Source organism: Bos taurus, chromosome 26, assembly GCF_002263795.3.
Source record: "Bos taurus isolate L1 Dominette 01449 registration number 42190680 breed Hereford chromosome 26, ARS-UCD2.0, whole genome shotgun sequence".
NCBI lineage: Eukaryota > Metazoa > Chordata > Mammalia > Artiodactyla > Bovidae > Bos > Bos taurus.
In genome coordinates, this window is record NC_037353.1 from 32,069,131 (window position 1) to 32,094,356 (window position 25,226).

General features: G+C 40.7%; 1 long non-coding RNA gene across 1 annotated transcript in view; it reads left to right on the top strand.

Moving 5' to 3' along the window:
* The window catches only part of LOC100847832 (uncharacterized), a 97,558-nt gene extending 82,321 nt beyond the window's left edge, over nt 1-15,237 (top strand). Inside the window, exon 5 of the long non-coding RNA XR_009493004.1 lies at nt 15,066-15,237. This is a non-coding gene — a long non-coding RNA (uncharacterized lncRNA). The remainder of the gene's footprint in view (nt 1-15,065) is intronic.
* The last annotated feature ends 9,989 nt before the right edge of the window (nt 15,238-25,226 follow it).

Sequence of the window (25,226 nt, forward strand, 5' to 3'; positions counted from 1 at the left end):
TCGCAAAGAGTCGGACACGACTGAGTGACTTCACTTTCACTTTCATTACTCTGACCTACTTTTGTATCCTGTATTCTATCATTCTCTTCCCCAGCCAAACTAAGCAGGAATCAGAATATTGGAGAATAGGAAAATCAACTGCATTGGCGAGGGTGGTGAGAGAACTTCACAAGGTTACCATGATGCTTCAGCTAAGCCCCTTCTGATACACACTCTTTAAATTGACAGATGTGTGTATTCATGCAGGGGCACAGATCGTCAACTGCAGGTCACCACAGCAACATCAATCTTTCTCTTTATCCTTTCTTAAAGGCATTGTTTCAAACAGCAAAAAAGACAATGCTCTTGTTCTCTCTTGGCTCCCTGCTGCTGCTGCTGCTGCTAAGTCGCTTCTGTCATGTCCGACTCTGTGCGACCCCACAGATGGCAGCCCACCAGGCTCCGCCGTCCCTGGGATTCTCCAGGCAAGAACACTGGAGTGGGTTGCCATTGCCTTCTCCTTGGCTCCCAGTTCTCTTCTTCTTCTTCTTCTTTTTTTTTTTTTACTGAACTCTTGAACCTGTTATTATGTAATTATGTCGTCATTTTGTGTGTTTCTATGTGCACCTCCTTCTTCTCCATTGGTCTCTAAGCTCTGGGAGAGAGGGTTCATATCCATTCTGAACACCACATGCTTGCAGCGTGTAACTGTGCCTGATACATAAATATTTTTGAATGAAAAAATGCACGAATATCGTCCTGTGTGACTCAATTGATTTCTTTGCTCTTATTGAGAATCCTGTGCCCATGTGTTCTTTAAGAACATGTACAAATCTGAAGTAGATGAAGGGATGGTATGTGTATGCCATATGAGGATCAGCGGAGATCATTTTGGGAGAAAATCTGAGAAAGACTACATCTGCTTTTCCTTTTCTCCTGAGAAAATACGAAGATGTTCTACAAGTGGATAGAAATGTCTATTCCAAATGGTCATAGGCGGCTAAGAGCCAGGAGTTTTTCTGGTTTAAAAAAGTTTTAAACAGTTGTTGTCACTGTTTAAACAGACCTTGGGTTCACTGGAATCATCAGAATCTGTGGCTAATGACACCCTCTCATGGTTGGTTCATGCCAGGCTCACTGTAGTCCAAATTTTGTGTTCACCTTTCTTTTGCTTTCCTTTCTGTATCAGTCTATTAAATCCTTAGGCATGCATAAAAGCATGTATTTTATTTGATTGGTTTTTAAGTTTATAGAAAGTGTGTCAAACTGCTTCCAATCTTTTGTATTGCCATTCTTTTCAAGGCTGTATTGTATTTCATTGAGTGGTTATAGGATGTTTATTCATCTGTTCTTCTGCTAATGGACATTTGGGTCAATATTATACAGCTATCCTTTTGAGCTTGTCCTTGGCCTCCAGAATTCAGTGAAGCCAATTTCTTTTAGGTTTCTAGGTAGTGAGAAATGTGCTAGATTCTATGGGAGATGTCAAGAGGTGTAAGAAATGTGACTGTCCTTTGAGGGTTCACACCCTGGAGATAAGAGTCTGAGAGAGCAGAATTTGCTAAATGCTGCAGAGGCAGCTCACAGTAGAGTCAGACAGAGGGGAATAAGAGAGATTTTATTTAAAGTTCTAGGCAGTTTTAATGATGGATCAAGGTGAATGTGTATGAACTTGTTTGGTGGGAAAAGGGGACAGTTGAAGAGAGAAAGTATTTCATGAGTGGGAATAATGTAGAGTAGAGGTAGGAAAAGCTACAGAGAATCTGCAAGACAGTGATATCCTCGGGGCAGGTAAGGGAGTGGGGTGGTTGAAGCCTGAGTCACAGGATAGACAGAAGGTGCAGTTCAGGAAGGAGAAGTTTATTAAGGAGGAAGAGAGGTAGGATTTCAACCTTGAAAACTTTACAGGTTGGGAGGAAGAGTTGAGCTTTTATTCCATTTACAGTTGAGAATCACTATAGGGCACAGAGTTGACCACTTTGGAGGCTCTCCAGGTGCATCTGTGTGGTGCTTGAAGGGGGAGGTCTTGATGGGACCATATCCTCTTTGGGACCTCTTACAGTTATGCTAAGACAAGTGTGTATAGTAGCTGGGAGATGTTGTGGATATTTGTTTTGCTTTTAGTTTCTTTTTTTTATTAATTTTTTAAAATATAAATTTATTTATTTTAATTGGAGGTTAATTACTTTACAATATTGTATTGGTTTTGCCATATATCAACATGAATCTGCTACAGGTATACATGTGTTCCCCATCCTGAACCCCCCTCCCTCCTCCCTCCTCGTACCATCCCTCTGGGTCGTCCCAGTGCACCAGCCCCAAGCAACAAGTATCATGCATTGAACTTGGACTGGCAATTCATTTCATATATGATATTACACATATTTCAATGCCATTCTCCCAAATCATTCCACCCTCTCCCTCTCCCACAGAGTCCAAAAGACTGTTCTATACATCTGTGTCTCTTTTGCTGTCTCGCATACAGGGTTATCGTTACCATCTTTCTAAATTCCATATATATTCGTTAGTATACTGTATTGGTGTTTTTTTTTTTTTTTTTTTTCTGGCTTACTTCACTGTGTATAATAGGCTCCAGTTTCATCCACCTCATTAGAACTGATTCAAATGTATTCTTTTTAATGGCTGAGTAATACTCCATTGTGTATATGTACCACAGCTTTCTTATCCATTCATCTGCTGATGGACATCTAGGTTGCTTCCATGTCCTGGCTATTATAAACTGCTGCAATGAACATTGGGGTACACGTGTCTCTTTCCCTTCTGGTTTCCTCAGTGTGTATGCCCAGCAGTGGGATTGCTGGGTCATAAGGCAATTCTATTTCCAGTTTTTTAAGGAATCTCCACACTGTTCTCCATAGTGGCTGTACTAGTTTGCATTCCCACCAACTGTGTAAGAGGGTTCCCTTTTCTCCACACCCTCTCCAGCATTTATTGCTAGTAGCCTTTTGGATAACAGCCATTCTGACTGGCGTGAAATGGTACCTTATTGTGGTTTTGCTTTGCATTTCTCTGATAATGAGTGATGTTGAGCATCTTTTCATGTGTTTGTTAGCCATCTGTATGTCTTCTTTGGAGAAATGTCTATTTAGTTCTTTGGCCCATTTTTTAATTAGGTCATTTATTTTTCTGGAATTGAGCTGCAGGAGTTGCTTGTATATTTTTGAGATTAGTTGTTTGTCAGTTGCTTCATTTGCTATTATTTTCTCCTATTCTGAAGGCTGTCTTTTCACCTTGCTTAGAGTTTCCTTTGTCGTGCAGAAGCTTTTAAGTTTAATTAGGTCCCATTTGTTTATTTTTGCTTTTATTTCCAATATTCTGGGAGGTGGGTCATAGAGGATCCTGCTGTGATTTATGTCGGAGAGTGTTTTGCCTATGTTCTCCTCTAGGAGTTTTATAGTTTCTGGTCTTATGTTTAGATCTTTAATCCATTTTGAGTTTATTTTTGTGTATGGTGTTAGAAAGTGTTCTGGTTTCATTCTTTTACAAGTGGTTGACCAGTTTTCCCAGCACCACTTGTTAAAGAGATTGTCTTTAATCCATTGTATATTCTTGCCTCCTTTGTCAAAGATAAGATGTCTATAGGTGCATGGATTTATCTCTGGGCTTTCTATTTTGTTCCATTGATCTATATTTCTGTCTTTGTGCCAGTACCATACTGTCTTGATGACTGTGGCTTTGTAGTAGAGCCTGAAGTCAGGCAGGTTGATTCCTCCAGTTCCATTCTTCTTTCTCAAGATTGCTTTGGCTATTCGAGGTTTTTTGTATTTCCATACAAATTGTGAAATTATTTGTTCTAGCTCTGTGAAAAATACCGTTGGTAGCTTGATAGGGATTGCATTGAATCTATAGATTGCTTTGGGTAGTATACTCATTTTCACTATATTGATTCTTCCAATCCATGAACATGGTATATTTCTCCATCTATTAGTGTCCTCTTTGATTTCTTTCACCAGTGTTTTATAGTTTTCTATATATATACATCTTTAGTTTCTTTAGGTAGATATATTCCTAAGTATTTTATTCTTTTCGTTGCAATGGTGAATGGAATTGTTTCCTTAATTTCTCTTTCTATTTTCTCATTATTAGTGTATAGGAATGCAAGGGATTTCTGTGTGTTGATTTTTTATCCTCCAACTTTACTATATTCATTGATTAGCTCCAGTAATTTTCTGGTGGAGTCTTTGGGGTTTTCTACGTAGAGGATCATGTCATCTGCAAACAGTGAGAGTTTTATTTCTTCTTTTCCAATTTGGATTCCTTTTATTTTTTTTTTTTTCTGCTCTGACTGCTGTGGCCAAAACTTCCCAAACTATGTTGAATAGTAGTGGTGAAAGTGGGCACCCTTGTCTTATTCCTGACTTTAGGGGAAATGCCTTCAATTTTTCACCATTTAGGATAATGTTTGCTGTGGGTTTGTCATCACAGGAATGCAAGGATTCTTCAATATCTGCAAATCAATCAATGTAATACACCACATTAACAAATTTAAAAATAAAAGTCATATGATTATCTCAATAGTTGCAGAGAAAGTCTTTGACAAAATTCAACATCCATTTATGATAAAAACTCTCCAGAAAGCAGGAATAGAAGGAACATACCTCAACATAATAAATGCTTTTAGTTTCTTTACCCAAGTATCTTCCTTGATACTTTCTATAGAATTTGCTGGTCTGCTAGGTGGCCAGTGTTTGTAGAAAGAGACAATGATTTTTGAATGTTCTACATTAAGTCTAACACAAGGTTTTTTTCTCTTAAAATACTGCACATCTTAGCATGTCTTGTTTTTAAAAAAATTTTATTCATTTATTTTTGGCTGTGCTGGGTTGTCATTGCTGCATGGGGTTTTCTCTAGTTGCAGATGGTAGGGGCTAATCTTGAGTTGCAGTGCTCGGGCTTGTCACTGTGGCTTCTCTTGTTGTGGACCATGGGCTCTAGGGTGAGCAGGCATCAGTAGTCATGGGCTCAGTAGGTGTGGCTCCTGGGCTCCAGAAAACAGGCTCATTAGTTGCAGTACTTGGACTTAGTTGTCCCACGGCATGTGGCTTCTTCCCAGATCAGGGATTGAACTCATGTCTCCTGCATTGGCAGATGGATTCTTTACCACTGAGCCATCAGGAAAGCCCCTTACAATGTCTTTTATCAATATATTTTCCCATTTCATTTAGCTTATGCTTTCCAATTTCTCTATCTTTTTATGTTCTTTCTCAAGAGTTTCTCAAGCATAATACAAAAGCTTTTATATACACATATTTGGTATGTATAATATATATATTAGAAAATTTGTGAATTTTTGCCTAACTAAAAAAAAAAAAAAAAAAAAATTCCCTAAAAAACATGATGCTGTTAAAGTGGTGCACTCAGTATGCCAGCAAATTTGGAAAACTCAGCAGTGGCCCCAGGACTGGAAAATGTCAGTTCTCATTCCAATCCCAAAGAAAGGCAATGCCAAAGAATGTTCAAACTACTGCACACTTGCACTCATTGCACATGCTAGCAAAGTAATGCTCAAAATTCTCCAAGTCAGGCTTCAACAGTACATGAACCATGAACTTCCACATGTTCAAGCTGGATTTTGAAAAGGCAGAGGAACCAGAGATCAAATTGCCAAAATCCACTGGATCATTGAAAAAGTCAAAGAGTTCCAGAAAAATACCTACTTCTGCTTTATTGACTACGCCAAAGCCTTTGACTGTGTGGATCACAACACACTGTGGAAAATTCTGAAAGAGATGGGAATACTTACTTGCTTCCTGAGAAATCTGTATGCAGGTCAAGAAGCAACAGTTAGAACTGGACATGGAACAACAGACTGGTTCCAAATCGGGAAAGGAGTACGTCAAGGCTGTATACTGTTACCCTGCTTATTTAACATATATGCAGAGTACATCATGAGAAATGCTGGGCTGGATGAAGCACAAGCTGGAATCAAGATTGCCAGGAGAAATAACAATAACCTCAGATATGCAGATGACACCACCCTTATGGCAGAAAGTGAAGAAGAACTAAAGAGCCTCTTGATGAATGTGAAAGAAGAGAGTGAAAAAGTCGGCTTAAAGCTTAACATTCAGAAAATGAAGATCATGGCATCTGGTCCCATCACTTCATGGCAAATAGATGGGGAAACAGTGGAAACAGTGAGAGGCTTTATTTTCTTGAGCTCCAAAATCACTGCAGATGGTGACTGAAGGCATGAAATTAAAAGACACTTGCTCCTTGGAAAATAAGCTATAACCAACCTGACAGCATATTAAAAAACAGAGGCATTACTTTGCCAACAAAGTTCCATCTAGGCAAAGCTATGGTTTTTCCAGTGGTCATATATGGATGTGAGAGTTGGACCATAAAGAAAGCTAACCGCTGAAGAATTGATGCTTTTGAACTGTGGTGTTGGAGAAGACTCTTGAGAGTCCCTTGGACTTCAAGGAGATCCAACCAGTCCATCCTAAAGGAGATCAGTCTTGGGTGCTCATTGGAAGGACCGATGCTGAAGCTGAAACTCCAATACTTTGGCCACCTGATGGGAAGAACTGACTCATTGGAAAAGACTCTGACACTGGGAAGATTGAAGGTGGGAGAAGAAGGGAATGACAGAGGATGAGATGGTTGGCTGGCATCAGTGATACAATGGCCATGAGTTTGAATAGGCTCCAGGAGTTGGTGATGGACAGGGAAGCCTGGCATGCTGCAGTCCATGGGGTCATGAAGAGTCAGACATGACTGATCAACTGAACTGAAGGAGAAGGGTAGATTTGCTCTCTTGTTTATTTTAAAGATCTCTTTTCTGGAAGTTCAGTTTAGTTCAGTCAAATCAAATTCTCATTAAAGATACTTGAGTGGAAAGCTCACTCCCAGGACAGAGCCTGCAAAGGGGAACCCTTGATCCCCTAATTGTCTAGATTTCAACTCTAAAGTGTTTATTTCTGTATTGGAATATGAGCATGTTCCTTTAAGAAGTGGGTCAGGCATAGAACACTGAAAAGCTCAAATAAGTGACTGAACCAGAATCACCATGAAATCAGGTCATTAAGTCACTGTGACACCACAGCAGGCCAGAAGCAGCAATTTTGTAAATTAATACCTGAAGTTGAGCTGAGATGGGTTAAAAGCATTGATGTGATCTGATCTAATGTGGGAAAATGAAGTCGTGTTCAGGACTTCAGGAAGAAGTAAGACCTCTAGACTCAAAATCATCCTAGGGGCAGGCATGGGTCTGACATGTTTCTCACAGGTGTTAGGTGGATGTTGGCTAGTTCTTTTGGCTTAATGGATGAAAGGATTCATCCATTCCTCCTCATTCATTCATTCATCCTCTCCTTCAAGGGAGAAGGCTAGAAATTTTCTAGTTATGAGAAGGCATGTGTTTAAAAGTACAGAATTGAAAGGCATCTATATCTGGGTGTGCTGTGGATGGTGGGTGTCCCTGGGTATTTTGTATAAATGCTCCATGGCTCAGTCTCCTATCCCCAAGGAAAGGAGAAACATGCTGACCTCGCAAGTCTTAATGCTATAAAGTTTTATTTATTTTTATCCCCTTGTAAATATAAGCTCCACAAGGACAGGGACTTGGAGTGATTTATGCAGTGTTGTATCACCACAGCCCAGAACAATTTAACATTGCCTATAGTTATGTTGAATGAATAAATAAATGTATAAATAGGGTTATCACAACAAACTGTGGAAAATTCTTAGAGAGATGAGAATGCCAAACCACCTGACCTGCTTCCTGAGAAATCTGTATTCAGGCCAAGAGGCAACAGTTATAACCAGACATGGAACAACAGACTGGTTCCAAATTGGGAAAGTAATATGTCAAGGCTGTGTTTTGTCACCCTGCTTATTTAACTTGTATGCAGAGTACATCATGAAAAATGCTGGATGGATGAAGCTCAAGCTGGAATCAAGTTTGCCAGGAGAAAAGCCAGGAGAAATATGAATAATCTCAGATATGCAGATGACACCACCCTTATGGCAGAAAGTGAAGAAGAACTAAAGAACCACTTGATGAAAATGAGAAAAGAAAGCGAAACAGTTGGCTTAAAACTCAACATTCAGAACACTAAGGTCATGGCATCTGGTCCCATCACTTCATGGCAAATAGATGGGGAAACAATGGAAACAGTGAGAGACTTTATTTTTTTGGACTCCCAAATCACTGCAGATGGTGACTGCAGCCATGAAATTAAAAGACGCTTGCTCCTTGGAAGAAAAGCTATGACCAACCTAGACAGCATATTAAAAAGCAGAGACATTACTTTGCCAACAAAGGTCTGTCTAGTCAAAGCAATGGTTTTTCCAATATTCATGTATGTATGTGAGAGTTGGTCTATAAAGAAAGCTGAGCACCGAAGAATTGATGCTTTTGAACTGTGGTGTTGGGAAAGACTCTTGAGAGTCCCTTGGACTGCAAGGAGATCCAACATGTCCATCCTAACGGAGATCAATCCTGAGTATTCATTGGAAGGACTGATGCTGAAGCTTAAACTCCAATACTTTGGCCCCCTGATGCGAAGAACTGACTCTTTTGAGAAGACCCTGATTCTGGGAAAGATTGAAGGCATGAGGAGTAGGGAATGACAGAGAATGAGATGGTTAGTGGGCATCACCGACTCAATGGACGTGAGTTGAGTAGGCTCCAGGAGTTGGTGATGGACAGGGAAGCCTGGCGTCGCATGGGATTGCAAAGATAGGACCCTACTGAGTGACTGAACTTAACTGATAAATAGGATTGTTCTTTGGGCTCAATGAGCCCACTTTAAAGTGTCTACATACAAAGGTCCAAAAAATTTATTGGACTAAATGTCTGTGCCCACTTCTTTCTTTTCAGCTGGGGAAGGGGCACAGATTGTGGCTAGATACTGGAGGAGGAGATCCATATTTGCACTTCTTAATGGTAACTATGAATTCTCTGATCAGAAGTGAGGACAGGGACCCAATATTTTCTAGCATCATTTAGGGAGATACATATTTATATTTCTCTTGAATCCCATTCACTCATAGCCTGGTCATCTTTTTCTTACATACTCTGTTTAGTCCTGCTCCTTACTTTTGCTCTGACTCTGCATCCAACTAAGAATCATTTACCTTCTATCTGGCCTCCCAGGTCCTACCTAACCCTCTGGCAGGGCCCATTTCAATCTCATCCCCTCTGTGAGATCCTGCCTGCTACTTCCCACCTCTGGCAGATTTCCTTGACTTATTTTGTTCTTTTGGCATACATTCAGTGCAGACCATACACTTCCTGGATCCTTCAGGGCAGAGCAGCACAGGCCATGAGGACATAGGTCTGATCTACTTGGACTGGAGATTCTTCTATTGACTTTTGTTGTTATTCAGTCACTCAGTCATGTCCAACTCTTTGTGACCCATGAACTGGAGAACACCAGACTTCCCTGTCCTTTACTATCTCCTGGAGTTTGCTCAAACTCATATCCATTGAGTTGGTGATGACATCCAACCATCTCATCCTCTGTCACCCACTTCTCCTCCTGGCCTCAGTCTTTCCCAGCATCAGGGTCTTTTCCAGTGAGTCAGCTCTTTGCGTCAGGTGGCCAAAATATTGGAGCTTCAGCATCAGTCTTTCCAGTGAATGTTCAGGGTTGATTTCCTTTAGGATTGACTGGTCTTTTGACTAACATGTTTCAAATTCCTACCAAATGCCTAGCTCAGTGCAAAGTGCTGGAATAGACACTAACAATGTGTTAGGAACAACTTTGAAAAGACCAAACACAATGAGAACTCTGCTGCTCTAGGTTTTGGCTTAAAAGAAGAGGGGGACCTTCAAGTCCTAGAGATTTAGCCCTTATTATCTGGATCTGTATGCATCTTCCTTTTTCTATTGCAAAAGCTTTAGTAATACAATAGTCCAGACAGGTTGTGAGATTTCCCTGCACACATGCTGAGGAGCTTCTGCCTGCTGGTATGGTCAGAGTACATTGCAGTGTGATGGGAAATGGGGATTTTACTTGAATCTTGTGGACTTCATGAATTTTCTAATAGAATAATCATAGTCAGTTCTTTTCAAAGTAGTGTGAATTTTTCGAAGTAAGAGTTACATAGAACCTTGGTATATAAATGGATAAAGAGTGAGCAGCTCCAGAGAGTGTATGTTCTAGGAAAGGTTGGAGATATCAGAGTCCTGACTCTTCATCCTCCTTTTTCTTTCAGAATTTTGTTAATGTCCTTTCATAAAATTTAGAGGTCATGATCCATAGTGGAAAATGTAAGATTTAAAAAGTCTTCAAGGCCAGGTGGTGGGTTGTTATTATTTTTTTAGATGACTTCTAGTTGAGCTATTTCAAATCCTGGAAGATGATGCTGTGAAAGTGCTGCACACAATATGCCAGCAAATTTGGAAAACTCAGCAGTGGCCACAGGACTGGAAAAGGTCAGTTTGCATTCCAATCCCAAAGAAAGGCAATGCCAAAGAATGCTCAAACTACTGCACAATTGCACTCATCTCACACACTAGTAAAGTAATGCTTAAAATTCTCCAAGCCAGGCTTCAGCAATACATGAACCGTGAACTTCCAGATGTTCAAGCTGGTTTTAGAAAAGGCAGAGGAACCAGAGATCAAATTGCCAACATCTGCTGGATCATCAAAAAAGCAAGAGAGTTCCAGAAAAACATCTATTTCTGCTTTATTGACTATGCCAAAGCCTTGGACTGTGTGGATCACAATAAACTGTGGAAAGTTCTGAAAGAAATGGGAACACCAGACCACCTGATCTGCCTCTTGAGAAACCTATATACAGGTCAGGAAGCAACAGTTAGAACTGGATGTGGAACAACAGACTGGTTCTAAATAGGAAAGGGAGTACACCAAGGCTGTATATTGTCACCCTGCTTATTTAACTTATATGCAGGGTACATCATGAGAAACGCTGGGCTGGAAGATGTACAAGCTGGAATCAAGATTGCCAGGAGAAATATCAATAACCTCAGATATGCAGATGACACCACCCTTATGGCAGAAAGTGAAGAGGAACTAAAAAGCCTCTTGATGAAAGTGGAAGAGGAGAGGGAAAAAGTTGGCTTAAAGCTCAACATTCAGAAAACTAAGATCATGGCATCTGGTCCCATCACTTCATGGGAAATAGATGGGGAAACAGTGGAAACAGTGTCAGACTTTATTTTTGGGGGGGCTCCAAAATCACTGCAGATGGTGACTGCAGCCATGAAATTAAAAGACACTTACTCCTTGGAAGGAAAGTTATGACCAACCTAGACAGCATATTGAAAAGCAGAGACATTACTTTGCCAACAAAGGTCCGTCTAGTCAAGGCTATGGTTTTTCCATTGGTCATGTATGGATGTGAGAGTTGGACTGTGAAGAAAGCTGAGCACCGAAGAATTGATGCTTTTGAACTGTGGTGTTGGAGAAGACTCTTGAGAGTCCCTTGGACTGCAAGGAGATCCAACCAGTCCATTCTAAAGGAGATCAGCCCTGGATGTTCTTTGGAAGGAATGATGCTAAAGCTGAAACTCCAGTACTTTGGCCACCTCATGTGAAGAGTTGACTCATTGGAAAAGAGTCTGATGCTGGGAGGAATTGGGGGCAGGAGGAGAAAGGGACAACAGAGGATGAGATGGCTGGATGGCATCACCGACTCGATGGACATGAGTTTGAGTGAACTCCGGGAGTTGGTGAAGGACAGGGAGGCCTGGCGTGCTGCAAATCATGGTGTCACGAAGAGCTGGACACGACTGAGCGACTGAACTGAACTGAACAATCCCTTCAGGGAAAAAGAAACTCACACTGAGTGAACTCTTTTCTTATGCCCATTCCTTTGTACACTATTTCATTATGTGTTCATGCTTACTCTAGGAAGTTGGTTTTGATATACCCATTTCACAGATGAAGAAAATGAACCAAGAGAGATTCAGGATTTTGCCCACAATTACCTATGTTTTAATGGTTTGAGCCAAGATTCAAACCCAGTATTTCTATTTAAAAAAAAAAAATTATTTATTGATTTGGCTGTGCCAGCCTGTAGTTGCAGCATTTGGGATCTAGTTCTCTGACTAGGGATTGAACCTGGACCATCTACATTGACAGTGCGGAGTCTTACCCACTGGAATAGAATACCAGGGAAGTCCCAAATCCAGGTCTTTCTGACTTCGGCATCAGAGCTTGTCATCACCTCCACCCTAGCACTCTATTTCTCCTGGAATGGTCAGTGGCAAAGCTACTCTCAAGAGCATGGAAGACAGAGGACATTTTTAAGATCACAACCCTTCCTATTAGTCTCTTTTTTCCTTGGTCTGTGCCAAAAATGAAAGCCAATATTTTTGGTAAAGAACAAGTCTATTGTCACACACACACACACACACACACACACACACACACACACAGTGAGTAGGACACTGGTTGGGGTGGGGGGTGGATGGAACAGGAAAGAGAGGAAGAGAGAAAAGAAGGCTCCAGGACTTGTCTAAGGTTAAAAGATCAGCATCGAAGGATATTAGATTTCCTACTTTAAAAATTTGCTTGTAAGATTGACTTCAGTGAGAGTCCCATGTTTCTGGGGAAAAGTGAGTATTTTGGCTGCCCCAGAACCTGATGGTTTATATGTGTCCCAGAGATGGAACCCATGGGAGGTCTGCAAGATGGTGAAGGAAATGACATCCCACTCCAGTATTCTCAACTGGATAATCCCATGGACAGGGGAGCCTGGTGGGCTATAGTTCATGGGTTGCAGAGGAGTCAGGCATGTCTTTGCAATTAAACAACAGAGATGGAACCCATGGGAGGTCTGGAAAATAACTTCCTGTTAGAGCTCTCTACATGCTCAGTAATTTCCGATTCTTTGTGACCCCATGGATTGTAGTGCATCGGACTCCTCTGTCCAAGGAACTTTCCAGGCAAGAATACTGGAGTGGGTGGCATTTCCTCCTCCAGGGGATCTTCCCCACCCAGGGATTGAATCCAGGTCTCCTGCATTGACAGGCAGATTCTTTTGCACTCAGCCGCTGGGGAAGCTCCACCTGTTAGAGCTGGTTGTCTACTGAAGACACACAGGAGGTGCAAAGTTCTGCTCTCCAGACTGTCATACCTGCCAAGTACGGAAGCTGTTCTTGGGTGGGAGCCCTGAGGAATGGCATCAGTTGGGGCCTCCAGTAATGCAATTACTTTTAATCAGCCTTTAATGAGGATATAAGCGGCCTCCGCTTACCTCTGTGGCAGAGAGGCAACTACACATAAACCTCAATTACTCAGACATTTAAAAATCAATTTCAAATAAAATGTCCAGGTGATGGAACTAAAGGGATTAGAAGGCTCAGGATGTGTGCACAGGCCTGGCACGGCTTGTCAGTGCAATGGAGGTAGACAGCTCCTGTAACTCAATAAAGCTGGCCGGCTTTGTGCCCCGAGGGGCTTAGGGGAACAGGTCTTATCTCCCAGCTCCTCCCAGAAGCAGAGGAAGATTCCATTGTCAAAGAAGAGAGCGCAAAATGACTTCTGCATGCTCAGACTATGGCAAATGTTATCCTCATTTTATTTTATAGTTGGTGAAGAGGAAATGTAGCCTTAGGCTACCACTGAAGCCCCCTCCCTCCTAACCTGGCCTCCAACTGGCCTAGCAGATCAGATATATTACTATTTCTGTGGACAATCTCGACTTTTTTTTTTGCCAGTCATATCTCCTTATCATCCCCATCAACCTGCTGGTAATTTAGCTCAATAAACTTTTATCGAGCGTGTACCATGTAGCAGGCACTGTGCTGAGAAACACGGGAACACAAAGGTGAGGACATTGAAGTCTCTGCTTCACTTTACAGGGTAGAAGAAATGAGGCCAGCTCCCTGCCTGGTCAAGGTTTACAGTCCTCCAAAACCAAGGTGCTTGTCTATTTAGACATGGTAGGCTCTTTCATGTCTGAGCCTCAGTCCCTGTGGACAGAACAGAGCCCTGGGGATCCACTGCTTAGCTATTCTTTTGATTCTGTGTGTTCAAGATGTTTATTCCAATTACTTTCTTCTCCTTTGATATTTGCCTTAATTTCTCCATGTTGTAAGGTAACATACTTTTTTGGACTGTTGTGTGGATTAAATGAGCTACAATATTGTTATTGTTGTTCAGTTGTTAAGTCATATATGACTCTTTGCTACCCCACCAAGCTTTCCTGTCTTTCACTATCTCCTGGAGCTTGCTCAAACTCATGTCCACTGAGTTGGTCATGCCATTTAACCAACTCATCCTCTGTTGCCCCCTTCTCCTCTTGCCCTCAATCTTTCCCAATGAATCAACTCTTTGTATCAGGTGGTCAAAGTATTGGAGCTTCAGCTTATTGTAGTGGGTACAAATAGAGTTGCCTGTGTGGTACTACCATTCCTGTATTGAGAATTATCACCATTCATATTGTATTCAATGGTGTCCCTTGGAGTTGTCAAAGTATAATGTTACAAAAGTTAAAAACATGACTCACACCAAATGGAATGAATCTGAATCAAAAATCTATTCAGCTTATTAATTCATGAGGAGATCATTAGGATGGCAAATCTGGTTCAGATGAGAATCAGGAAGGGAATTATACAGTCACTCAGTCAAGGGGATACTGAAATGAGTTTGTTAATAAGTTATAAAACTGGTTAATGACTTACAGAGCAATACAACTATAGCCTTCTGGTTTTCTATCTTACAGAAATTGACCAGTCAGCAAACCCAGGTCTCTCGCATTGTAGGCAGACGCTTTACCGTCTGAGCCACCAGGGAAGTCAATCAAATACTAGTAAATAGAAAATTCAAACACAGGCAGATTCTCCCAGGTCACAGATGTAGCAAATATTTTAAAGGTCTAGATAGCAAGTATTTTTGGCTTTCTAGATCATACAACCTCTACTGAAGCTACTACCTCGGATACTGTAGCCCCCAAACTACCTTAGGTAATAACCAAATGGATGTGGTTGTTCCAGTAAAATTTTATGTACACATACATATGGCTGATGTTCATAGCTTGCCAACTCCTACCCAGATGATTAAATAGCCAGGGAAACAATGCCTAAGTGTGACACTGAGGGCACATGAAGTTATCTACTAATAATTTTGGTTCATTTTTCTTAACAGAATCAAATTGAATGGGGCCTCCTGAAATTGCTGCTGCACCCCACCCCTCAACCACCTATATGGATTCAGCAGAGCATCTATGTTTATTCAGATGGACCACATTCTCTCCCTCCCTGTCCTCATCAGTATTGTCTGGACCATGGTTGGCACCTGACCCAAACTCAAAATCTGAAATGGAAGTAAATAATTCTTATCCAAGGCTGGTTGCTTTTATTTATTTGGCTGTACTGGTCTTAGTTGCATCATGTGGGATCTTTAACTGGGGCGTGTGGGATCTAATTCCTCAGCCAGGGATGGAACTTGGGCCCCCTGCGTTGGGATTGAGGAGTCTTAGCCACTGGACCACAGGGAAGTCCCTAGTTGCTTTCTTGAGTGAAAGAAGTATATACTCTGGGGATGATGGATGAAGTAATTTTCTGCCACCTAATCCAGAAAGCAAAGGAATTGCGGTCAGAAGAAACCTGCTCACTGCCTCTCTGTGCCTCAGTTTCACTCTCCACACAGTGAGGGTAATAGTGGAAGAAATAGCTGAATAAATCCCTACCTCATGGGATGGTTGTATAGTTTAAGTGTGATAATGTGAGTAAAGCATCCAGCTTAGAGCACAGTGTGTGTGCTGTAAAAAGTGACTTCTCTTGCCTTTGATCCCTTTCCTAGCCTCTCCCATGGCTCCAATGCTAAATGGCTTTAGTATCGATATAGAAATTTTGCTGATACCACTCCTCTGCCTCCTCTGTGCTTGAGTTCTGCCCTTTTTTCTTGACATTGATGTTTTCTTTCACCATTGAGATCTAACTTTTAACTTTACTCAAACTGCTTCTTGTAACTTCCTGCTTTGTGCTTGAGGAACTATCCTGACTTCTCTCTTTTCTTCTGTGAGTGAGGAGGAGCAGAGAGCACCAAGCAGAGTAAGAGTGTGGCTGAATGCTTTAAATAGGTGATCTCTAAACCTCGTAACTATTCACTTTTAGGGACATATTATCTATTTTTACTTTATTTACATAAAGTCAAATTTATTGAAATGAAACTTACAAAGGCAAAATTCAAAATTTGGGGTGTGCAGTTACATAAGCTCTGACAATCACTTATGTAACTAACATCACCCTGAAATATTTCCGTGTGCACCTTTGTGCTCAATCCTGTATCCTCTCCTTCGATTCTGCCCTTGTAATTTTGTCATTTAAAAAATTTCATATAAATGCAATTTTGTATCTGGTTTCTTTCACTTAGAATAATGTTCTTAATGTTCACCCACCCATGTTGGAGCAGGTAAAGTAGCTCATTTCTTTTTATTCTTGAATAGAAATCCACTGTATGGTTGTATAAGTGTTTTTTTTTTAATGGAAATATAGTTGATCTACAATGTTATGCTAATTTCAGCTGTACAGCAGTGACTCAGTTATACACACATATATATATTCTTTCTTAAAATATTCTTTTCTATTATGATTGAATATAATTCCCTGTGCTACACAGTAAGACCATTGTTTACGCATTCTAAATACAATAGTTTGCATCTTCCAACCTCAAACTCCTAATCTATCCCTTACATACCACCCCTCTCCCACTTTACAATCACAAATGTGATCTCTATGTCTGTGAATCTGCTTCTGTTTTGTATAGTTTCATTTGTGCCATATTTTATTATTTCATTTTTTATTGAGGTAGTTAATTTACATTGTAGTGCCAATCTCTGCTGTGCAGCAAAGTGAAAGCGACTCCGTTATAAACATATATACATTCTTCTTTTAAAAAATATTCTGTTATGGTTTATCCCGGGAGATTGGATATAGTTCCTTGTGCTATACAGTAGACCTTGTTGTTTATCCATTCTAAATGCAATAGTTTGCATCTACCAACCCCAAACTCCCAGTCCATTCCTCTCCCTCCCCACTTCCCCTTAACGACAAGTCTGCTCTCTATGTTCATGATTCTATTTCATAAATAGATTCATTTGTGCCATATGTTAGATTCCACATATAAATGAAATCATATGGTATTTGTCTTTTTCTTTCTGACTTACTTCACTTAGTATGATAATCTCTACTTGCATCCATGTTGCTGAAAATGGCATTATTTCATTCTTTTTTTATGGCCATAGTACTATATGGCTGAGTATTCCGTTGTATATATGCACCACATCTTCTTTATCCATTCATCTGCAGATGGATATTTCGGTTGTTTCCATGTCTTGGCTTTTGTAAATAGTGCCACTATAAACATAGGGGTGCATGTATCTTTTTCAATTATAGTTTTCTCCACATATTTGCCCAGGAGTGGATTTTCTGGATCACATGAAACTCTATATGTTTAGTTTTCTGAGGAACCTCCATCCTGCTCTCCACAGGGGCTGCAGCACCTTGCATTCTCACCAACAGTGTAGGAGGGTTTCCTTTTCTTCATACTCGATTTTTTGATGATAACCATTTTGACTTGTGTGAGGTGATTATCTCATTTAGTTTTGATTGCATTTCCCTAATAATTAGTGATGTTAATAATTAGTGATGTTGAGTATCTTTTCATGTTCCTACTGGCCATCTGTATATCTTCTTTGGAGAAATGTCTATTAAGGTCTTCTGCCAGTGTTTTGATTCGATTTTTTGTTGTTGAGTTGTATAGGCTGTTTGTATATTTTGGAGAGTAAGCCTTTGTCAGTCATGTCATTCTGGTCAAAAAAGGAAAAAGTAATTACACATGTCAAATAATTCAAATGAGTCATAGGGATTGTTTTAATTAAAACCAAATTTTGTTGCAAAAGAATTATTTTAACAGGTATACAGCATGCCTATCACATTGTGGTTAACAAAAAATGTAATTGGATTAAGTAACTTCTGACTGGTTAAGAGGGTAATAGATGTAGGAACAGACAATCTGGGCTTTTGTGTGGTATTTTTGATACTTTTCTATTTATTTTGCTGCTTGGCAAAAATAAAAGTCCAAATTATTCCTGGGCTGTTTCATAACTGATAGATGAACTTGGCCTAATTGTTGATCCATAGAGAATGGTTGGAAATACCAATACCCTCAAGGTTAAATTTCCCAACTTTTGTTGTGGAAATATTTAGTCAACTAATGATCTCCTCCTGCTGTTAGCTTTGGCAGAAACTGCAACCCTTGTTCTGAAAGGAACACAAAATAATTCTCAAGGGGAACAAATACCTGTGGAAGCGCCCAAAGAACTAAAATGAAGATTGCACAACGTGGAGGAGAGATTTTAAACTTCTTACTGAAAGAAAAATGAAAAAATAATCTGCAAACACAGGGATGTACTTCCATGATTTGAATGAATTAAGCTGAAAAAACCCTCACATCCAGAGATCCAAAGGACTCGTTGGAAATCTTAATGTCTCTCTTCCAAGTAAACTCTAAGTAGCCTGAAGAAACTTTCATTTGAGGTCAGTCTCATCCACTCATCCATCATCCATCCACCATTCATCCATCATCCCCCTATCCATCTAGCCATCATCCATCATCCATCCATCTCAATATATACTGGACATCTACTGAGGAGAATACAAAGATGTCAAGACAGGCTGTTACCTTCAAGAAGCTTAATGGAAGCACCACAGTCTGGTCTTTGTAGGTTTGTTTTAGCTAATATTTATTGGGATGGCCAAAATGTTCATTTGGATTTTTACATAAGAGGGAACAGAAAAAGCCAAATGGACTTTGTGGCCAACCCAATGCTTAGCATTAACTATGCAACAGGCACTCTTCCCTAGTGGCTCAGTTGGTAAAGAATCCACCTGCAATGCAGGAAACCTAGGTTCAATCCCTAGATTGGGAAGATCTCACAGAGAAGAAAATGGCAACCCACTCCAGTATACTTGTCTGGGAAACCCAAGGACAGAGGAGACTGACGGGTTATAGTCCATGCGGTTGCCAAAGTATGACATGATTTAGCAACTAAACCACCACCACATGCTTAAACAGCAGGACAAATATCTCATTTAGTTTTTACAACTGTTCTATGAGAACACTGTATCATTTTCCTTTCAGGAAACTAAGGTATGGAAAAATTCTATACTAGTGTGTACATATACAGTAGCTAGCAGCAGATCTAAGCCTCGAATGAAGTCCATGTGACTTTAAGGTCAGTATCATGCTTTTGTCAGGGGCTTCCCTGATAACTCAGTTGGTAAAGAATCTGTGATGCAGGAGACCCTAGACTTCCTGGGTCTGGAAGATCCATTGGAGAAGGGATAGGCTACCCACTTCAGTATTCTTTGGCTTCCCTTGTGCCCAATGTGAGAGACATGGGTTCAGTCCCTGGAGAAGGAAAAAGCTACCCACTCCAGTATTCTGGCCCAGGGAATTCCATGGACTGTATATAGTCCATGGGGTTGCAAAGAGTCAGACACGACTGAGTGACTTTCACATCACGCTTTTAAATTTTAGATTATGAAACTAGTTTACATAAGATACAAATTTAGACCATGACTGTTCTTGTCCTAAAGTCTGGCAAATAGTGATAGTTATATTTTTAGAATGTGAAAATTATAATCATTATGTGTTTGTATGTGTTCCTTGGAGTGTCTTGAGAGTTTATGAAGAAGTGTGCCATATAGGCAGTATTAGTGAAGAATGTGTATCTTGCACCTAAATAGCTCACTTTTGGAGAAGGCAATGGCAACCCACTCTGGTACTCTTGCCTGGAAGGTCCCATGGGTGGAGGAACCTGGTGGGCTGCAGTCCCTGGGGTCGCTGGGAGTCGGACACGATTGGGCGACTTCACTTTTGCTTTTCACTTTCATGCATTGGAGAAGGAAATGGCAACCCACTCCAGTGTTCTTGCCTGGAGAATCCCAGGGACGGCGGAGCCTGGTGGGCTGCCATCTAGGGGGTCGCACAGAGTTGGACACAAGTGAAGCAGCCTCAGCAGCAACAGCAGCAGCAGCTCACTTTTAGTTGCAAAAAGCTGAGATCCTCCATTTGAAAGCTATTCCATTTGGTCATCAAGGGTTTTTGGTCTTTATGCTATCAACAAGAATGTCCTAGTAAGTGTCTGAAATCTTAGGAGTAGTAACAAATTTATTGAACGAGTTCTTAACCACATGGTTTGTGAGGATTCTGACCAGAGAGTGATAGTATGATGGCACACTCAACTGGGAGTTGTTACAAAGGTGTGAGCAAAGCTAAGAGGAAATGATAAGGGTTGGTTAAGTACCCTGGGCTTAGTAAGAGGGAGGTCTCTTTTCCATGTTCTCCCTTTGCTCCCCTGGAATGAGGAGGGAGGAAACCATGCCTGGATCCCTGAGAGAGTTATAGCTGCAACTCAGGCTGCAGATATGGAAGAGGACTGCCTGCCAGAAGTTGGGAGGCTTTGGGAAGAGGAGCTCAGGCAGCAAAGAAAGAATGACAACAAATACATTCTCTTTCCTCCTGCCCTCCAGTACCCTGATGTCTCCATTGGCCAGAGGTCAAGGTGAAGTAATGCAAAAGTGCCCCTTCCCAGAGCACAGAACAGGACAGGGAAGAGTGGACAGAGGATCTGGAAAGGCAGATGGACTTAGTCAGCAGGAGGGCTGAGTCAGGAGTAATTTGTCGCTAATCACATTTAAAGTAAAGCGGTTTGCAAATTACTTTCTTTTGTAAATTAAAGCAGATTCAACATTACCCCTGCAATAGTTTTCTCTTATTCACTTTCATTTAGATTTTCTTTTATGCTTCTGAGATAAAAGGGAGGACTTACAGCTCCCTAGTGGGCTGGGGATTATGTATAGCCCTTCTTATCCTCAGCAGGATGTGTCTAATCTGGGAATGTCATCACTGGGACCTATGACAGGAAAGGGTACTTGAATAGACCCCTAGTAATAGGGGAAAGGAGAATGAGGATGTGTATGCTCAGAACACTGGAGAAGAGAAAGGAGCAGAAAAAAGGGACAACAATTAAAATGCAATGGCATTAATATTTTGCCTAGAGCTGATGCTCCAATGATTAAGAAGCCTCCCTCTCTCTCACCCAGGAAACTGGACCCAGTTGTAATGGGAGGAAAGGAGTGACATTACAGTTTTTCATTTTGTGCAGAGGCTAGTCACACACACATGCCTCTCAGAGTAGATTATTAAAGTGAGTCCAAGCTGCCATTATCATAAACAGGAGGTAGAGAGAGGACCGCTTGAGGAAGGATGTTTTTCCTTATCCCAGAGTCTGCCTGTTAGTAGAGGGCATGCTGAGTGGGGGACAAAAATCTCCCTCTGGGCTCTGAGAACAAGTTTCCAGGGGATTTGAGAGAAGGAAGTCCCACAGTGCTATAGGTATGTTCATAATTATCTATTTCCCTGTCAAGAAATTGGCTTTCATCCTTCATTTCTGGCTGGATATTAAGCATCTTCTCGAGGCAATTTTGAAACTCTCTCTGCACACACATGCACACACACAGAGCTGACAGGGCACTATGCATGATGGGAAACTTGAAAACTGAACTGGGGCATACTGCAGTAAGTTAAATACAGCAAATATATCCTTGGCAAGATTTGAAAAAAAATCCTGGATTTTCCCCAGAAATAATTTCATAATAACAGAAGTGAAAAAGAAGGAAAAAATAAACTAAATAAACTAAAACTTCCAAGTCCATCTCAGTCACAGGGAACGTCCACTTAAGTTTTTCAAGAAGCTATTACCAAAATCCTAAAATCCATGCTGAATTCCAACGAACCTCTTTCCATTCCAAGTCGCTACTTACTGGTAACAGCATTTCTATTATCCATGTTGAGCAATGGCTTATAGAAGAATAAGGGATTTAGAATCCAGTATCTGAATTCAGCAGGCTGTTTCCAGTAAGTAATCTGAAACACCAAGAAATGCCAAAAACATAATTACTAATCCAAATAGCCCTTTGTATTTGCATAAATAGAACTAGAGATCGAACTCTGGTTAAGAGAGATCATTTACTCTTATGTTCATAGTTTTAATGTGACATGAACTGTAATGATTGCTTTTTACATTGCACTGTCACCATCATTTGAAACATCCTGAAAAGAGAGAGATGATTGACTTGAAATGTAGTAGCAAGGTAGGTGCAGTCTTTCTCTGCAAATCCTTGGCTTAAAACTTGGGGAACACACAGGAAATTGTTGAAAGAATTTCAGCTTAGCTTTTCCTGAGGTTTTCATTCAAATGTCAGTGCTTTTATATGAAAGAGGCCTAGTGTTCGTCAGGACTCAAAGGGTTTGGGAGGGAGGGCATGAAATCTTGCTGTATCTCTTGCTTGAATTAACACAGTGATCACTCCCTTGGTGGCTCAGATGGTAAAGAATCTGCCTGCAATACAGGAGACCTGGGATTGGTCCCTAGGTCAGGAAATCCCCTGGATAAGGGAATGACTGTATTGCCTGGAGAATTCCATGGACAGAGGAGATTGGTGGGCTATAGTCCACGGAGTCGCAGAGAGTCAGATGTGACTGAATGACTAACACTTTCACTACCAATTCTGGTCCACACATTTTCTCCAGTTTTTCCAAGGTAGGGATCATTTTGTCCGCTCCAGATGACTTGCAAAGTTCTTGAAAGACCCAGGAAGACTGAATTGTATTACTATTTCAAAATCCTAGGAAACACTGAAAAGGCAGTGGATCAAAGAGGTCAGGTTCTGCAAAGAGTGTTTGCAGAAACAAACCTGGCTCCATAGCTTTCCCACCAGTGTCACCTGTCTCTAATAACTCAAGCTCAAAACTTAGGTCTGCTTTCATTTTTCCTATTTTCTTCAAAGGAACTTAGTTATGAAGCCCTTATCATTGCATTCAGCAGCTTGCAATAGAGAGCTAACCCAGTGAACCACGGTATAACAGGGAAGCGTTACTGGTTGTCCAACTAACACTCATTCCATTCCCCTTCTCTTTTGCTGGAGAAGCCTCTCCCACTGCAGAGACTGAAAGTACCATGACTTGCTAAGGTGTAAGCATGAGACTTAGCCATGGTCTATACAAGCAAGTCTGCTAGGAGGTCTCTGGAAACAGTTTTCTCCTCCTAAGGCAAACAGACACAGGACACACATTTAAGAATGGTTACAATTAGAAGAACTGACAGTACCAAGTATTGGAGAGAATAGAGAACAACTGGACCTCTATTACAATCCTTTTGAAGATAATCAGTTTCACATGTGGAGAAGGCAATGGCACCCCACTCCAGTACTCTTGCCTGGAAAATCCCATGGACAGAGGAGCCTGGTAGGCTGCAGTCCATGGGGTCACTAAGAGTCGGATGTGACTGAGTGACTTCACTTTCACTTTTCACTTTTATGCATTGGAGAAGGAAATGGCAACCCACTCCAGTGTTCTTGCCTGGAGAATCCCAGGAACGGGGGAGCCTGGTAGGCTGCCGTCTATGGGGTCGCACACAGTCAGACATGACTGAAGCGACTTAGCAGCAGCAGCAGCAGTTTCACATGAAAGATGAATATATGTTCATCAGAAGTATTGGCCTGTAATTTTATTTACTTGTGATGTTCCTGTTTGGTTTTGGTATCAGGGTGACATTGGCCTTGTAAAATGAGTTTAGGAGTGTTCCTTCCTGTTCAGAATTCTGGAAGGGTTTAGTAAGTACTGGCATTCATTCTCCATTAAATGTTTAGTAAAATTCACCAGCAAAACCATCTGGTCCTGGGCTTTCTTTGCTGTGAGGTTTTTGATTATCAATTCAGTCTCTTTACTTGTTGCCAATGTGTTCAGATTTTCTACTTAGTGATTTAGTCATGGTGTATTGTATTTTTTTTTCTTCGAGGAATTTGTCTACTTCTTTTAGGTTATTTAACTTGTTGGTGTATAATCATTTATAACAGTCTTTTACAAACCTTTGTATTTCCATGGTATCAGTTGTAATGCATCCTCTTTGAGTTTTGATTTTATTTGAGTCTTCTCTCTTTATTTCTTAGTCTAGCTAAAGATTTCTGAATTTCATTTATCTTTTCAAATAATCAGCTCTTAGTTTCATTGGCCATTTCTATTTTTTTCCTGGTCTCTATTGCATTTATTTCTGCGCTAATCTTTGTTATTTCCCTCCTTCTACTAACTGGTTCAGTTTGTTCTTCTTTTTCTAGTTTTTTAAAGTGTAAAGTTAAGTTGTTTATTTGAGATCTTTTTCCTTATTTCAGGCATTTACTGCTGTAAACTTCCCTTTTAGAACTGTTCTGTAGCATCCCATAAGTTTTGGTAAGTTGTGCTTTTATTTTCATTTATTTGTTGATTTTCCTTTTGATACTTGGTAGGGTTTCAATCTTAAAGTTGCTAAGACTTGTTTTGTTCCCTTGTGTGATCTATCCTGGAGAATCTTCTGTGTGCACTTGAGAAGAATGTGTATTCTGGTACTATTTAGTGGAATGTTCTATACATGTCTGTTAGGTCCAAAAAATGGTTCAAGTCCAACATTTGCTATAGATTTTCAGTCTGAATGGTCTACTCTTGAAAATAGGGTGTTGAAGTCCTCTACTTGTTCTTAGTCACTTAGTCATGTCTGACTCTTTGTGACCCCAAGGACTGTAGCACACCAGGCTCCTCTGTCCATGGGGATTCTCCAGGCAAGAATACTGGAGTGTGTTGCCATGCCCTTTTCCAGGAGATCTTCCCAACCTAGGGATCCAACCCAGGTCTCCCGCATTGCAAGTGGATTCTTTACCATCTGAGCCACCAGGGAAGCCCCAGACTACTGGAGTGGGTTTCCTAGCCCTTCTCCAGAGGAATTTCCTGACCTAGGAATAGGAATTGAACCGGGATCTCCTGCATTGCAGAAGGATTCTTTACCAGTTGAGCTACCAGGGAAGCCTGTTGAAGTCTTCTACTCTTATTTTATTTGTGTATGTCTCCTCCCTCAGATCTATTAGTTTGGCTTAATATATTCACATACTCTGATGTTGGGTGTTTATATATTTATGATTGTTACATCTTCTTGATGAACTGACCCCTTTAATACAACAATGGTTTCTTGTTACCATGTTTGGCTTAAAGCCTTTTTGGTCAGATATAAGTATACCTACTACCACTTTCTTTTGGTCTCCACTTGCATGAAATACCTTTTCCCATTTCTTCATTTTGAGCCTGTGTGTATTTTTAAAGCTGAAGTGAATCTATTATAGGCAGCATTTAGTTGTTTCTTATTTTTTATCCATCCGTTCACTCTGCATCTTTTGATTAGAAATGTTAATTTAGAGTAATTATTGTCAGGTG